Source organism: Taudactylus pleione, unplaced genomic scaffold (assembly GCF_031769625.1).
Source record: "Taudactylus pleione unplaced genomic scaffold, aTauple2 ptg000611l, whole genome shotgun sequence".
NCBI lineage: Eukaryota > Metazoa > Chordata > Amphibia > Anura > Myobatrachidae > Taudactylus > Taudactylus pleione.
The window spans coordinates 5,652,193-5,668,983 of NW_028285013.1; the positions used below are offsets into that span (position 1 = coordinate 5,652,193).

General features: G+C 44.7%; 1 protein-coding gene across 7 annotated transcripts in view; it reads right to left on the reverse strand.

Annotated features, from left to right (window-relative positions):
- CTBP1 (C-terminal binding protein 1) overlaps positions 1-16,791 on the reverse strand; it is a 284,958-nt gene that overhangs the window by 54,993 nt on the left and 213,174 nt on the right. The gene's annotated exons all lie outside the window — the stretch shown is intronic.

Consider the following 16,791-nt stretch of genomic DNA (forward strand, 5'->3'; position numbering starts at 1 on the left):
AGGAGGTGATGTGTTGAGATTTATGGGGGGTCCATATGAAAAAGTGCATTGTCTTCTCCATCTGTATTTTCATTTACCAGGACACTACAATCATCTAATCATCATCAAGTCCTAAAACTTAATACATCTAATCTAAAATGATAAATTAACCCCTAACAGAATAGCTTTACTCAATAGGAAACAAGCCAACATGGAGATGCTGCAGAAGGAACAGAGAGCCAGGGCAGGGAGGTAGAAGGAAAATAATAAGGTGAGAGTAGACAAGTCTGACTGCGGCATGTTGCAGTGACCGGAGGACAGACAGGCTAAATGTGGGGCCAATCCCGGGGAGATTAGATTAGCCCAGACAGATTATTACAAGAGTGTGAATGACAGTCTGTGCTCCTCTGGACTTCACTGGTGACAGCTGACTGCAGCCTAGGTTTCACTAAACCGCAAAATCAACACAATCTCTGCAGGGTGCAGCCATGAACTCACTTCTGCCCCTTGTAATTCAGAATTACCATTGAAATGCAAAATAAAAAATAAAGGATAAAATATAAATGACCCAGGAGGAGAGAAGCACTCGCACCCAGCCGATTCATCCCCGGGCACCCGCACCCAGCCGATACATCCCCGAGCACCCGCACCCAGCCGATACATCCCCGAGCACCCGCACCCAGCCGATACATCCCCGAGCACCCGCACCCAGCCGATACATCCCCGAGCACCCGCACCCAGCCGATACATCCCCGAGCACCCGCACCCAGCCGATACATCCCCGAGCACCCGCACCCAGCCGATACATCCCCGAGCACCCGCACCCAGCCGATACATCCCCGAGCACCCTCACCCAGCCGATACATCCCCGAGCACCCTCACCCAGCCAATACATCCCCGAGCACCCTCACCCAGCCGATACATCCCCGAGCACCCTCACCCAGCCGATACATCCCCGAGCACACGCACCCAGCCGATACATCCGAGCACACGCACCCAGCAGATTGGTAACGTCCCACACCCCACCACGTGTAATGGTAACGTCCCACACACCCCACCACGTGTAATGGTAACGTCTCACACACCCCACCACACCATGGGTAATGGTAACGTCACACACACCCCACCACACCATGGGTAATGGCAACGTCACACACCCCACCATGTGTAAGATTTACTAGCACATACCATTGCTGGCCACATGTTTTGCAGTTTGATCTGTGTGAACTATGAGGTGACAATGAGAACCGCAGGTAACCTTGTATGGCAGATGCTGCCAATAATAATTCAAACTGTGACCTGAGCAGGGGTAACAGTCACCTGCAGTAACACCACACATGGCTCAGGATCTAAGGACAAAGTGTGACTGACAGTGAGTGTGACTGCGTGTGTGACTGCATGTATGACAGTGAGTGTGACTGCATGTGTGACAGTGAGTGTGACTGCGTGTGTGAGTGTGAATGTGTGTTTAGAATATACACAGTAAATCATTTATTCCAGGACACCCACCACTTAAGCACATGCACTTCGCTCTCTTCATCTCCTCCAACATTTTTTTTAAACTTTCACATTTATTAACTTGAGTCAAATAGGTAACACAACAATACGTAAACCTAAAATGACATACATGACATACAGTGAGTAGCTGTAAGCAAGTTACAGTTTACTTTTTTCTTCACATCTAATTTTCTTACATGACGGATTGAATTCCTTAAATTTATCCATAATGACTCCACCGTTTTGCAAAAAAATACTCAAACATAAAAAAAAAATTTTTTTATCCTAAAACCCACTTATTTTAATACTTGGTAGAAGAACCTTTAGTTGCAATTGCAGCTTAGTTTACTTGGGTCATTACCAGCTTTCCACGTCCCAACACTGCAGTTTTCGCCAATTCTTTGCAATCTCTCATGTTCCATTGGATGCAATGGTTTGTAAAGCAGATGTCCATAAATGACCCCCATCCAGAGTCTCACTGACCTTGTGGGTTGGATCTTTGATGGACTCAAATTAAAAAACAATGTCCTTGAGTAGTCCACTCTTGTTGTACGATTTGGGGCAGATGTCCTACTGGAGTGGAAATATTTTCCCAAGTCTTTAGGTTGACTGCAAAAGGTTTTCTAAGATTTAATGACAACCTGATCGATGAGCACTTATCGAATATCTTTAAAATGTTTATCATCCTGTAAAGATGAGAAGCATTCCCATACCATTGTACTCCAGGTTCATCAGTGCTTTACAGTAGGCATAGTGGTTTTAGGGTGATCTGTAGAACCTTTGGTTTGAGTAAACACAGGATATAGAGTAGAAGACATAATGTTGACTGCTGGTCTCATGGGATCGTAGAATCTTCATCAAGTTGGTATCTAGGTCTCCAATAGCTCTTCTTAAAAATTCAAAAGCAAGATTTCTTTCAATTGATTTTGTAAATACCAATAAAGAAGCAGATGTGTGAAGTGCCCTGGCTAATGCCTCAGATTGTTTCTCCAATGCAACAGAATGCCAACTCTTGCTCTGGATTATACTTTTATTTTCTTTGGACTGTTCTTTGATCTTCATGATGAAGCTCCTGTCTGGTAATACATTAACCAACAGACCAGCGTGGTTTTCAGTTGATTTAAAAATAACTTAACCGATTAACATCATGTTTAGATGACCACCGAAGACAACAGATTGCTCTAGGGTTTATTTAGTTCTATCTTTGCAAATAATCACAAATAAAAACAAACTGATTTTATAAGAAGAGGATTGAGATTACTGTGTGTAGATCAGTGGTAGTAATTCAGGATTAAATCCATTTTGATTCAATGACGTAAAAACAACATTTTAAAAATGCCGAAATAGGTTAAATACTTTTTATAGCCACAAGTATGTACAGTAATGTTAAAATCAATATTGGGAATTCAATTAGCATCGCATGGATATAGCTCCGGGGTTAAGTGCTTGGAGCTATACAATTGCTTACGCTGTAAATCCGCATTCCTGATGGTGCGAGCAGAAATCCGCGCTAACAAGTGCTGCGGGAATACTTACTGACATTCTAGATCCCCTCCCTGGGAGAAGCCCCAGAGAGGAGATTCTGTGACATCTTCGGAGGGGCAGGGCTGGACTGTATAAAAGTCATTAGACCACACCCCACCTCCGGGAAAAGGCAGCGATTTGCAGGTTCGCAAGCAGGGGGCGGGGCTAAATGACGCGATTCGCCGACACAAAAATTCCCGTAAAATCTCCCCATCCTGCCCACTTCACTAAGAAGTGGGCGGGATGCGGAACATATGCCTACTCTTCCAGGTATGCAGGGGATTACCCCAAAAATTCGGGAGCCTCCCGCCACTTCCAGGAAAGTAGGCATGTATGGCTGTGGGGTCTAGTAGAGCGCTTACTGCGTGCAGTAACAGCATTGCACCCGGGACATGCAGTTTACAGTGACTACAGCTGGGTACACACTAGACCAGTGGTGTTAAACTGGGGCCATCCAGCTGCTTATTTAGCTATAAGGGCATGCTAAAACTGTGGCAGGGCATGCTGGGATGTGTTGTGTCACTGCAGCTGAATGGCACGAGTTTGACACCCCCCGTACATAGTCTAGTGTGTGTACCCTTGATATCCGCACTACTGCAGTGCTGACGGGGCATGTTGCCAACTATGCCATGCTGCAAAATGCAACATGACACGCACCATTCACCCCTCCCCACATCGGACCTGGCATCGGCAAGTGTGTATGCACTTGCCACATCCCGTCGCCGGTAATGTCACGCTGGATACAGATCGCTAAGCGTGTACCCAGCATTATCCCTTAACCACAGTTAAGTGCTTCTTCTGGATTAAGTGCTGGGCCTGATGCTGTCAATTGAATAGCTTCAGACCCCTAAGCCAGGAGCTACATCTCCACGGTGCCAACTGATTTCCCCCCAAATGAGAACATACACAGAATAAGAATAAAAAGTTTCAGAAGAAAAAAAAAAAAACAAAAAAACAACATTTTAGATGGAGCGTTGCAGCCAAAACTGTCTCATTAACATGATTAACTGGAACATTTATCATTAAACCAACGTACATATTCCCCATCACTCATTCCCACGGCAAAGTATTTGAGGTCAGATTCTGTGTTTATGAATTCTTACAATCTTTACACTATAAATTCCACTATAACATAGGTGTGGCCTGCCCGCGCCTCCCTATAGCCGTCACATGAGGAGATTGTGCAGAAACAAAAAAGTTTTTATCCTGGAAGCTGCAAATTCCCCTCGTCCTGGCTGACCCCTCCAGCAGATCCATTACATACTGTACACCCGTCCTTTAGCTGAAGGCTGACAATTCACAGTTCCACTGAGGATTTCATAAACTGAACCCACAGAAGTCACTTGGTTTTCGGATGTGAACCTGCAGGGGCTCGGTTACATGTAACATGTACAAGTTCGTACAGGATATAGCACACCCAGTGCCACAAACTTTTCCCCTTTTCTTCTGAACGCCGGCCAATTCCTTGAACTTTTCCCCTTTGCTTTTGCCTAACTTTCCAGTTAATGTTCTGAACTCATGACACCTCTATTCACAGAGTTTCCAGATGCCATAACCCCCACATCCTGGGAAACCTAAGCAAGGCATGTAACAGAGACTCTAAGCAGCACATGTTGTGTGTAAGGATACGAGGGATCATGATTGGACAATTAAAGTTCTTTAGAGGAGAGATGAGTGAAGCCATTTTAAGAGTCGAGAAGTTTCCCATAGCAACCAATCAGCTCCTGCCTATCATTTTCTAGATTGCACTTGATATATGCTGACTCAAAGCGGATTGGTTGCTATGGCCGATGTCTCCACTGTTTACAAGGGTTAATTCATCTCATCTTTTGCAATGACGAAATAAAATAGCATTAGGGCTTTTTTGGAGGTACCTTAAAAGGGGTCTCTGAAACGTGAGCGCCGATTCATATCCAGACATTAATCTTACCATCGTACGACCGGTTACGGAATCGTGTAAGTAGTCTTAAGGAGCTCAAACATCAAAAAATCAACCGTCTCGATTCTGCGTTTTGACGATGACTTTGTAATTTAAAATAAAAATATATAATTATGTATATATTAAAATATATTAATATTGAAAAGAAAAAAAAAAATGGCAAAATCCAACATGATGGAAATCCTCGATTCCAAATAGAGAATGTATTACTTATTACCAGTTATTTATATAGCGCACACATATTCGCAGCACTTAATTTGATTTTGATGTTTGAGCATATTTGTCCATTCACATCGGTCCCTGCCCCAGTGGAGCTTACAATCTATGTGTGTGCGTGTACATGTTGTAGGGAATATACACACTAGGGTTAATTTTTAGTTGGGACCCAATTAACCTACCAGTATATTTTTGGAGTGTGGGAGGAAACAGGAGCACCCGGAGGAAACCCACCCAAGCACAGGGAGAATATACAAACTCCACACAGTTAGGGCCGTAGTGGGAATCAAACCCGCTACTTCAGTGCTGTTGCAATTTGCGTATGGGCCCCCTTGCAGGAACTACCCAATGCCACAGAACGTGACAAAACAAACTGCAAGTGGTGGTAAAATATGAGAGACTATGGGCCAGTGATGGACATAGGGTTGATAAGAGAGAGTGGAAGATGAGCATACTTTAGTGGGGCGGATATAGGCAAACAGACCGGCGGCAAAGACAGCAGCTGACCAGAGAAAGGATAGACAGAAAAAAATATTGGCTGACCATCACTTGTAGAACAATAGCAGCGCAATAAATAACACAATATGTATGTTTAGCTACGCCACGCAACCTCAGCCATGCAAATATGAAGAGATAACAGTATACAGTTAGTCACATATATAAATTGCACATTCAGTAATAAAATACTGCCGGGAAAAAAAAAATAAAAACTTCCAAAACATACATTACACTAAAAACATTTAATCTAACATGAGCCAATTAATATCAACCAGGTTAATAGATGTATATTGAAAAAGCCGATGTTGAACTGGACATACCGCTCTTAGGGCCTGATTCACTACGGATAGCTATTCCGCTTACACGCACGCAGCATCGTTGCTAATATCAGCGGTGATATGTAGATGTGTGCATTCGCAATTGCGATCGCAGCCTGAAATAAGGACTCGCACATCCCCTTACATCCGTATACTTTGACACCATAGCGAAACAAAACCGGTAACATCGGACCCAGACGTACAGATAAGGCAGGTCAGACCTCACACAGGAATTGCTGACTTCAGCGCACGCTATGAGGCCTCAGGCTGCGTATGGTATCACAGTAGCTAATTTATGCACGCCCCTGCAACGGCGGGGAAACACACTGGCACGCCTGCGTTCGCCCGACCACCCTACCCCCCCACCCAAAGCAGCACTGTCAATCTGCAATGGGTCTGCGTGGTCACTGCCATCAGTCCCAAATGCAGAGTCTAATTCGCGCATTGTGATGCATACACATTCGCGGTGCAAAATAATTGGCCGACTGCATGCGTATATACATCTGCGATCCTTGCAACCAGGCCCTTAATACAAAAACTGTTACTGTAGCACTGTCCTTAGGATTATGGATGCTTTTCAATATTATACCATCGATAACAGCTTCTGAGTACTTTGTGTAAGAGTGATATAGAGTAAAAATAGGTCAAAGATTTTGCTTAAGGTCCAGGATAGTTGAGATACACTACCATAACAATCTAACATTTAAAAAGGTACAACAATAAATAAAATGTTTTTTTTTTTATTATTATTTTTTCTTTGTGGCAGTATCACCAGAGGTGGCACTGGTGAGCAGCAGATTCTGTGTGGGGCAGGACAGATCCGCCCACACAGGGTAGAAAAGCATTGTGGGAAGAAGTATAATGGCTGCCGTATGACCAGAGACCATGTGAGGCTGCTGGTGGACACAGCCAGACAGTCCAGGTGGGGCTGCAGTGTGAGTGATGCAGACCAGGTGGTCAGGATCATACCTGCAAGGAGGCAGGCAGATCCATATACCTCTGACACTGTCCTTGTGAGAGGCGGCAGCCAACAAGCTGAGAAAGGTATACCAGGCCAGGAGGCACGTGGCAGGAAGGACCACAAATCTCAGAGACTTTCATGCAGAGTAGCTGCTTCTGTAGAGAGGGTTCAAGAAGTGAGCTAGTGCCCTAAACAAGGGCTAGGTTTGTTTGTTATTTTTCTGTTTCCTGATTTCACATGCTGATAGTAAAGCACCACTTAGAGTCCACACGTAGCATTCCAGGTAAATAAACCTAATTCTGCACCTACTCACTGCACCACTGACCCCAGTCTACCGAGCTACTTAACCCCAAGTCTCAAACTTCTCTATATAAAATGTTCCAATGAATATATCTTTACAAGTAACATCTCATCTTAAAAATTAAGACTGCCCATGAGAATGCTCAAATAATGCCTAATACTGTCTTCATATATAGAATTGAAGATAGGTCTACATGCAGTGGCCATAGAGGTGGGTAGTACATATCAGTGTTCTACTGGAATCTAAACAAGAGACTAGAACACGGGAATGTGCATATCAGACAGTATTACGTTATCTGTGTAGGCTATGAGCAAATTCATGAGGCTGTGCCTTCAGCCTCTGACAGTTGTCCATCATTACCTGTCCGGTCACACAATGACATGACACGCAGCTCCCAATTATGTACCACCACTGGCCATGCCCTCAGGAAAAAAACACTGACAAAGCTCTTGAAGGAGATAATAAAGTGGATTTGGGGAAAGAGAAGACAAACAATGAGACTAAGGACCTCATTCAGAGTCGGTCGCAGCGGCCGCACGGTCGTACGGGAAAAGGGACCGGATATGCAAATGATTCCCTCGCAATTTGCGTCCCTAAGTTCGGATCGGTAGCTGGCCGACCAAGGGAAGGAAGCGGCCGGAATACAAAAAAATACGCCCCCTTCTCGTACGCATTACACGTCATCTCCGGGCATATAAGGATTAATCGAGACCATCGGGAACCATCGGAACTGGTCGTAGAGCTTAAGGTTGACCATACCCTCTCTTAAGCTCTACGATCATGTCAGTGTAAAAACCTCCCATGTCACATGTGCCATGACGCTACTTTGTTAATTATGCACTCCCATAAAACGCCGTTCCCATAATTAGACACGCCTGCGTTCGGATCACCACTCCCCCGTTTTCAAGCACCTTCACCTGTTACCACCCACAAACGCCTCAATCTGTCACTCAAACTACCGACCTGGCTGTGTTCAAGGAGAGAGAAATTTCTGATCATAGCGGCTAGTTTGCGCACGCGCATTGCGGACTTTACAAATGCGCAGTATAGCGAACATCGGTGGCGTACGACCGTGCGGCCGCTTCGACCGACTCTGAATGAGGTCCTAAGTGAGCTCTGCAAGCAGACTTCATGACATCAGCACAGAAATAAGGTAAAGTCTAATGGAGCATACACACGGTCAGATTTTTCTTCAGATCTGAATGATAACTATTTAAAAAATCGTTCATATCTGGAGGAAAATCTGACAGATCTGTCAGATGAACGATTTGAACGATGCGCGTTCCCGATGGTCAGATAACGATATCTGACATCTGATGTGTTTGCAGTCAGACTTGGACGATTCCATTCATTTTAATGCAGTCAAAAATCGTTCAATCGTTCAAATCTTTGGTAAAATCGTTCATCTGACAGATCTGACTGTGTGTATGCTCCTTTAGGGGGGTTATGCAATAGCATTCCAGTTCCGTAATCTCAGAATCTATCAGCAAGTTCACTGCTGAGTCTAAAGCAGCAATCAGTTATAAGAAGGCAAAACCAGCCTTACAACGGACAATGCAATTCGGACAATTTTAAAGAGCCAAACGGGAATCGGCCCCTATAATGTTCTTTTTTCGCTCTTCTATTACATTAATGTAACTTCTACATTATCGTTTACGTATTGTAAATACAAAAAGGGAAAAAACAGTCAGTGTAGGAGTAATTTCAGCCAATAATCTGTAAGTAATTAATGGGAAAAGTAAAAGGGAGGTTCAGCAAAGAGAGACAGCAGCCTATGTGCTAAACATAGAATAAGTCTATTGCAGAACATGCCGGACACATGGAGACACACGCCAGCGGAACATAACACACTGACACCCGATATGGACGTTTTCCCAGCTTCAGAGCATAAGAAGCCACCGACACCAACAGGGCTAGGCAACGTCAAAGGGACAAGAATCGGCCCTGGAAGTAGATCCAGTTATCCATCACTGCTTAGTAGTGATCAGCAGTCCAATATGATGTAACTTATGGAGAAATAAAGGAAACTCAAGAAGAACCAGCTGAATCTTATTATCCTTTATTTAAAGGGCCCCACAAGGTCTCTACAGCGCCGCACAGGGATAAGAACCCAATTCCATAGCTACATAGGATAACATTAAACACAATGATAACATCAAAGCCAGTGATGGAATAAGGGGAGTAGGATAGAGAGACTCGCTAGGGCTTGTTGCAGCAAAGCAATGATGGATTTCTTGGGGGGGGGGGGGGGGATAATAGTTGGGCACAAGCTGCAGTCAATGAGCTTGTACCCACATAGTGTGTGGGCAGACAGGATCAGCTTTACCGGTGGGAGAAATGGTGACAGGGGAAGAAATGCGCACTGGTGTCACGGAGTGTGAGGGGGCGCACTCAGGCTACTTCATGATGAGTGTCACTTGATAACAGAGTGCCCTCTTACAGGAATTGCTATGTAATTCTGCCGGATCTATTCCCGGCAGACCAAATACCGACACCGGTAGCCCGAACAGTCAAGATCCCGGACTAGTGTTGGGAAGTACCCTAACCCTCCCCCTAAGTGGTGCCTAACCTCCCCACAGTGGTGCCTATCCCCCCCCCCTTTTCCCACACCCTAAACCTCCCGGGATGTGCCTAACCCTAAGGCTAACTGCTAGAAAGCCCCGGCTTGCCTTTGTTTAGGATGCCAGGTGGTGTCAGGATTTCGACGTGGGGCTAAATAGGAGTCGGGATTTAGACGCCCATCTTTAGTCCCTGGTCGAGCTTCTAATATCCCTTTCATACTACCAAAATAACCCGGGTCGAGGTGTACTGTGAATGTGCCACTAAAAACTATCCCAGGGCGAGCTACACAGCATTTCAACCCAGGAATCGAGCAGGGTTGAACACGGGAGTAACCTGGGTTGAAGTGTAGTATGAACGGACCCTATCCAGGTTATCCAACCCGGGACTCAGCAAACGCCGCTGGTTGGATGTTCCTGGGTCTCACTTGATGATGTCAGCAGCCAGACTCCTAGACACACAGGCAGCACACTGCAGACAACAGCAGAGGCAGCATTCAGGCAGTCTGAAAGGGGTTAATACCACTATTGTCATTACAGTGATGGCTCAATGGAGTGATGAAGAAGTGAACATGTTGCCAGAAGCTGCATCATGCTCTCACAGGCTGAACCAAATGGGATACGTTCAAGATCACGACAGCAAAGATTCCAATGTTCACAATGCCGGAATCCAGACACTAAATCGAAAAAAAACGGTGCAGACATCCCAACTGCCGGGATCCCGTAGGTAAGTAGCTGGTTTAGGCACAAGTGGGGTTTAGGGTTAGGCACCAGGGAGGAGATTATGGTTAGGCACCGGGAAGAGAGGGCCAGAAGCAGGGTTAGGTTAGCAAACTCACCTCTACTCATTGGGATTCTAACCTGATCAGGATGCCGCATCGGGATTCTGACCGCCGGGATCCCGTACCCAACCCGAATCAACTAGCAGTAAAGCACAAACACTCATGAACTCAGGGCTACACAGTGGTATTCCATCAGCCATGATTCCTGCAATGCTGTTAGTAGTCCCCACCCCTCCCTTGTGTTCCCTTTTGTGATCTGATCTTTGCAAGCCTGAAATTGTAAATTTTGAATGGCCTCCATAGGGTTTTACATGGCTGACCCAGGTTCAGTGTGAATCCGGCCAACCCAGGAACAACCCTGGTCGAAGGTGCAGTGTGAAAGGGGTCTGACCCCAGTCGTAGCCAGGTTGGACCAGTGTTCAAAGTATTGGGTCAGAGACGGGTTTACGATGTAAAATCAATTCATACCATTTACATTGAGCCAGAGAGCTGCAACAACATTTTATCATTGTTTGACAAGTTGCTAAATGTGGCCAAAAGATTATCGCAATCTGCTGGCATGCATGCACTCGCATCCATCACCCAACAGCACTATCAGGCCCCACTGACGCCAGAAGATGCCCAGAGTACGGAATGTCCACAGCTTATCCAGTTTGGCTGCTTATGAGCGAGATCAGTAGTGTTACTCTGCGACTAGAAGTCAAAGATTTATTGTTGCTGTATTGTTAAATGAATTGACCGCAGGTTTTTAATCACCGGTCCCCTTCACTGAACTAGAGAAACTGTATTAGCACCTACAAGCCCCACAGTGCTGCACAAGATCCACTCCATGCTGGGTACACACCAATGCGATTATTGGGCCAGTCGGACGATTTCGGTGGATTGGCCTGATAATTGCATAAGGTGCCAGCCAATAAAAGGCTTCAAAATCCCTCTTGCCATGGTCGGATTGGGAGATCGGGATTTTTTTGTCCCGTATAAAAATTGCGAAGTATGTACCCAGCTTAATACAAGTGGGGATTGCACGGAGCTGTAGTTAATTCTGCCAGGTTATCATCATGGTATCATATTGTTCCCACTGATTGCACAGTGCTGCAGGATATTTTGGACACTTAAATGGTTTAATAATAAAAGACAGCACATTCCGCAGATAAACAATAATTCACTCAAATGGGTAAAAAAAAAAAAAAAAAAAAAACAACCAAATTCACTGGAAAGGAAAGTAGGGGGAGGATTGAAAAATAAAGGTTAGTTGACTGAGATTAGGCCAGCAACAACATAGCCGCATCCAAACACAACAGGCACATTCTTGGCTGAACTTATGTTACATTTAATCACAATAAAAAGAAAAATAAAGTCACATAAGAGAATAACTGTGTTTAAACCACCATCAAATTGTGTGTTCAGAGGCCAAAACTGGGAGGCGAGCTGCAAGGACAAGGGATACTTCTCAGACCTAAAAAAACATTACATTTACTAAAAGAAGTGGGGATTAAAAAGCCTGCTTGTAATGTTGCGATATTCCAATTGTACCGTATCCCGTGGCAACCAAATACATATACCTATAGATTGTAAACTTGCGAGCAGGGCCCTCTTACCCTTATGTATGTCTTGTATGCATGTCTTTTACAACCCAGTAAAATGTTGATTCAAATTGTAAAGTGCAATGAAATTTGATGCGCTATATCAGAAACTTAATAAATATACATCTCACAACTAGCACCAACCCAGCACCTTAGTAGTAACCTGGGCTCCAAGTAATTACGTCCCCACAGACACGTCTTGAGTGCCTCGGATATTGTCAGAATAGCTTAAAACAGCCAAAGATGAAAGCTCAATACATAGATTTGTTACCTAGGAGACTGTAAGACCATTGTTACACTTCAAACTTCCATATACTATTCTTTTGTAACTCGCAATATTTCCTGACATAATATTATAACACACCCCACGGCAAATTTCCAACAATCTTCACCCCATCTGACATCCAAAAATTTGACCATTTGGAGATGATCTCCCCTTCCCTGCCATTCCAGAGAATCTACATTTAACACCACGACAGATAGCAGCATGGAAAAAGAATTGGCCTTCCCTGCGCCTGATGTTCACTTCCAATGTACAATTAGAGCAGAGTTCTAGGATTTTACCAGGGATTTTTATTATTTTTTTAAATTGATTGAACAAAGAAGGAAAAAAAAGAAAAAAAAAACACGATAAGGAATTTGTCGTCCCAACCGGCTAAGCTATTTTCTGTCCAATTCAATTTGTAGCGATTTTCCAAAGATTTTTACATTTAAATTTTTACAAACATTGATGCAAAAGTCAAAAGTATTTGTCATTCATTTCAAATCATCAAGAAAGATTGCATTACAGTTCATTTTAAAATGGAGTATGTCTTGAGGAACCATGTCCCCAATACCAGATGCGCTGAGGTATCACGCTGAATATCTTCTTAATTTCCTGGCCTCCACAGGCAGATCCCCAGGGCAGGGCTGGTAGATTTTAGGTGTTATAGATGTTATAGAACATTCCTCAGTACATGCTGGAGGAGGGCACTGATTGAGAATATAAGAATGAACGTAACAGGCTTTCTATGGTAATATGGGGGAATACAGAACACCAAGAAGAGAACACTGTAGATATTTTAGTATGATCTAGGGGAGTCTCAAGAAGTTTATTTTGGAGAAATTGCCCCCGTCCCCCCATAGGTGTAGCCAATCTTAATATATAAATTTGCTTAGTCCCTTTCTCCGGAACGTTCTTTGAATATCTCAAAAACTAATTAAGATATTAATGTGATTCTTTCGCAACGGATTTCAATCAGCAATAAATTACAGATTGGTATAAAATGTGATGAAAAAAAAAAAAAAAAACCTGACAAAAACTATAATAAATGCTTTGGTATTGCCAACCTTAAAATGTCAAGAAAACTACCAGAACACAGTGACCCGGGGGAAGTGGGATAGGGGTGATCGCTGCTGGCTGCTGTTCTCACACACTACTGGTGGTCTGTGCTCTCATATGGACCCGGCGCCCTGGCCATGTACGTACACTTTACGTTCTGCCCAGTTCGGCTCCTGATTGGCCGTCTGGCTGTGTGACAAAGCTATTACATAATGAGGGAGGGCGCACGGGCGGAACACGTGAGGCTGAAGCTCTTCCCTCAGGTACTTTCTCTAACACGTCGATCCAGGCTTGCAACTCCCAGCCAATCAGCACCGGGTTTGTGCCTCGAAAGAAACGCCTCTTATCTCTGCTTTCCACGAGAACTGCCGGCAGCCACTGATTGGCGGGAGACGGTGAGGTGGAGTAACAGTGCATTATAATTTGCATCTATAGGGACTCAGCTTGTAATACCCCCTGGAAACGGTCTATTCTGCTTCAGGGTCCATGACCAAATATATAATCGCACTTACAAATTGGCGAAATGTTACAATTAAAAGATCCCCAAAAACTGTAACATGGCGTGGCTTAGCCAGTTATGTTTCACACACATCTTTTATTACCCAATTCCGTCATATTAACATCATCTAGCCATTACCTAGTGAAGCATTTTCCGTACGTATGTTCTGGGTTCAAATTGGCAAATTGTTCGCCATGGGCATACTAGTAATAGATTAATAAAGGAGTTGGACCAGTCTTGAGAGGAAAGAGATCGTATCATGAAACGCACAGTGCTGCACCTGATATAGCGCCAGAGAGTGGGACTGAAGTAATCCATATTAATCCAGACTGTTTTCAGTGTCAACCAATGCTCGGATGTAAGGGATCCCCCTGTCAGGCCAGGATGAGAAAGGCGTAGACGCCGCCCCATTTTGAAACTCAGGATTTAAAAGTAATGGGAGAACAAGAGAATGGGGACAATTAAAATTCCTTGGGTCTCTCGTAAAGTGCCAAACTCTCCACACAACCATCAGCAGGGGGTTCCTAATAATATCCTCAGATAATTCTTGTTTATGGGAATGAAGAAACACCAATAGGTGGAAAAGACTGATCTAGCTTTGAATCAGCATATAGGTCCGTCCTACGCATCCAGTCCAGTCTCAGAATTCCAGCATGACTATATCATTATAAATTAGGTAGGTTAACCCCTTCATTAGCCCGGGTTTGTTAGAGCTTCAGCAGGCCTATTCGGGGACGTTTATTTTTCCAAATAAGTCCCGAAATGTTTTGAACAAAAAACTTCTCATCCGCCTTTGATGGCAGAATTGGCGACATCTGTAAAGGGCAAAGGAGTTTAGGGAATGAGATCATTTTTCATAAGTGGATCCTACCTAATTAGGACAGCATTAGGCAACGCCACCGGGACAGTTCACCCACTACTTCTTGAATAAGCAACGTCATATTAAGATCATACAAGTCCTCAATATGACGTGGTAATTCAATTCGCAGATATCTAAGAAGTAGTCTGTGTTGGCAAAATACACGCTACAGGCAATGAGAAACTCGTTTTTTAAAAATGAGCGGGTCCTGCAGGAAGTGCTATGAGTGCGCCGCAGCAGCCAGCCAGCCAGCGTCTTCCCCAGCATCTCCCCAACCAATCAGCGCCGGCGGCAGCGTCTCCTCGTCCTATGAGGACACCCGCCCCGTTCCCAGCTCGCCGCCCACTAGACACTGACTATAGAGCAGCCGCCCCCACAGGAGGAGAAGGGGGGGTGGGTTCTGTGCCGAAGGAGCCTGGAGAAGACCCAGAGAGGGTCTGCCCTGTCCTGACCGCAGCTGTCTGGAGAAGAGGGAGTGAGTCGCCAGGGCAATGTACTCATGTCTACAGTCAGCACGCCGCCCTCAGTATAATGGTTCCCGGACTGGGGATACAGTAACATCCTCTGCCTCCTGCCGCAGCCTATGTCAACTACAACAGAGACCCTCACAGTACACCCCCCCCCTCATAGAAACCGTGGCAACCACCTCCCTGAGTGACTGCGCCTGTACAGTAGCCACAGCCCGGGAGAGTGCTGGTTACAGGGTGCAGCGCACTAGGCTGTCACTCTCCACGATTATTATACAGTAGCTCATTGTGTGCATGGCAAACTCGCTATGGACCTCCTGAGTCCTTCTCCCCAGTGTGACCTCTTTTGAGTTGGATTTAGTGCTGTAAACTTCCAAAAGTAGCACCCGAAGGTCTTATTCATATTAAAATTGAGATCTCACTGTGGTGGATAATTAATAAAGCCATAGAATTCCTGCAATTAAGGTTTACTCAATTAAGTGTGCGCATATGCAGCACTCACAGTAACCACAAACTCACTGATGTTTGCTCAAAGCCCCATATTGTAGTGCAAAATGGCCACTGGAACGGAGACGCCAGAGCCATTTTACTGCGTATGTGGGCTAAAGAGGGGAGGTCCGCTGGGGTGAGTGTAGGCGGCACAGGATAGCCTTAATATCCTCTCTTCACCCTGCGCTCAATAGCCGTATGTGTGCTGTGAGTGAAAATCCCAGTGAGGAGCGAGGGGCCAGTGTGTACCATTGTGAGGAGGGGAGTATTAACACCCAAAGTCTGTCTTGCCAATATGCCACTCTCTCAGATTTTTAAAATCTATGCCCTAACTCCCCTCTACCACAACTGCTGCCTGCCCTCAACCCCATAATATGTGATGGGACCCAAAAACCGAGGAGTAGGACCCAATTTTTTAGCTGAGCGCGATCACAGAGTAGTAGCCCAGACAACAGGATAAGAGTCACTCCAGTGTGTCCTCACTGTGGATCTTAAAAATTTGATTGTGTTTGAGAACGGAGCTTCCATCTAAAGGTGACAGGATTTCAATTTTAGTGTTGCTGGGCGCCCATTATATCTGCTCACTCCCGAGGTCCGCCCAAAGTCGAGGGTTTGGGCAGCGCATTTGGGGGTGACATCCATAATAAGTGATTGACATCAGCAGCACAAACAAATAGCTCCCGTCACTTTAGACGGGAGCTGCAGCCACAAAAAAAAAAATAAAGGATATTGAATTCCTCTGGGAGAGTGAGGAAAATTCCTAAAGCAAAACTTTAGGAAAAAAAAAAAAAAAAAAAGACTGTAGCGGGTCCAAGAAATGTTTGAATACTACGATTTTTGCCAAAAGGAGGCATTCCGATGTACGTAACGTGCACGCATTTTTTTTCTGCTACATGCATCAAATACAAGCAACAAAAATATACAGTACTCCGTGAAATATGCACTAGATCAGTTTTGCCCAATTTTTCGCATACATCCGTATACACACACTGCTGTACAAG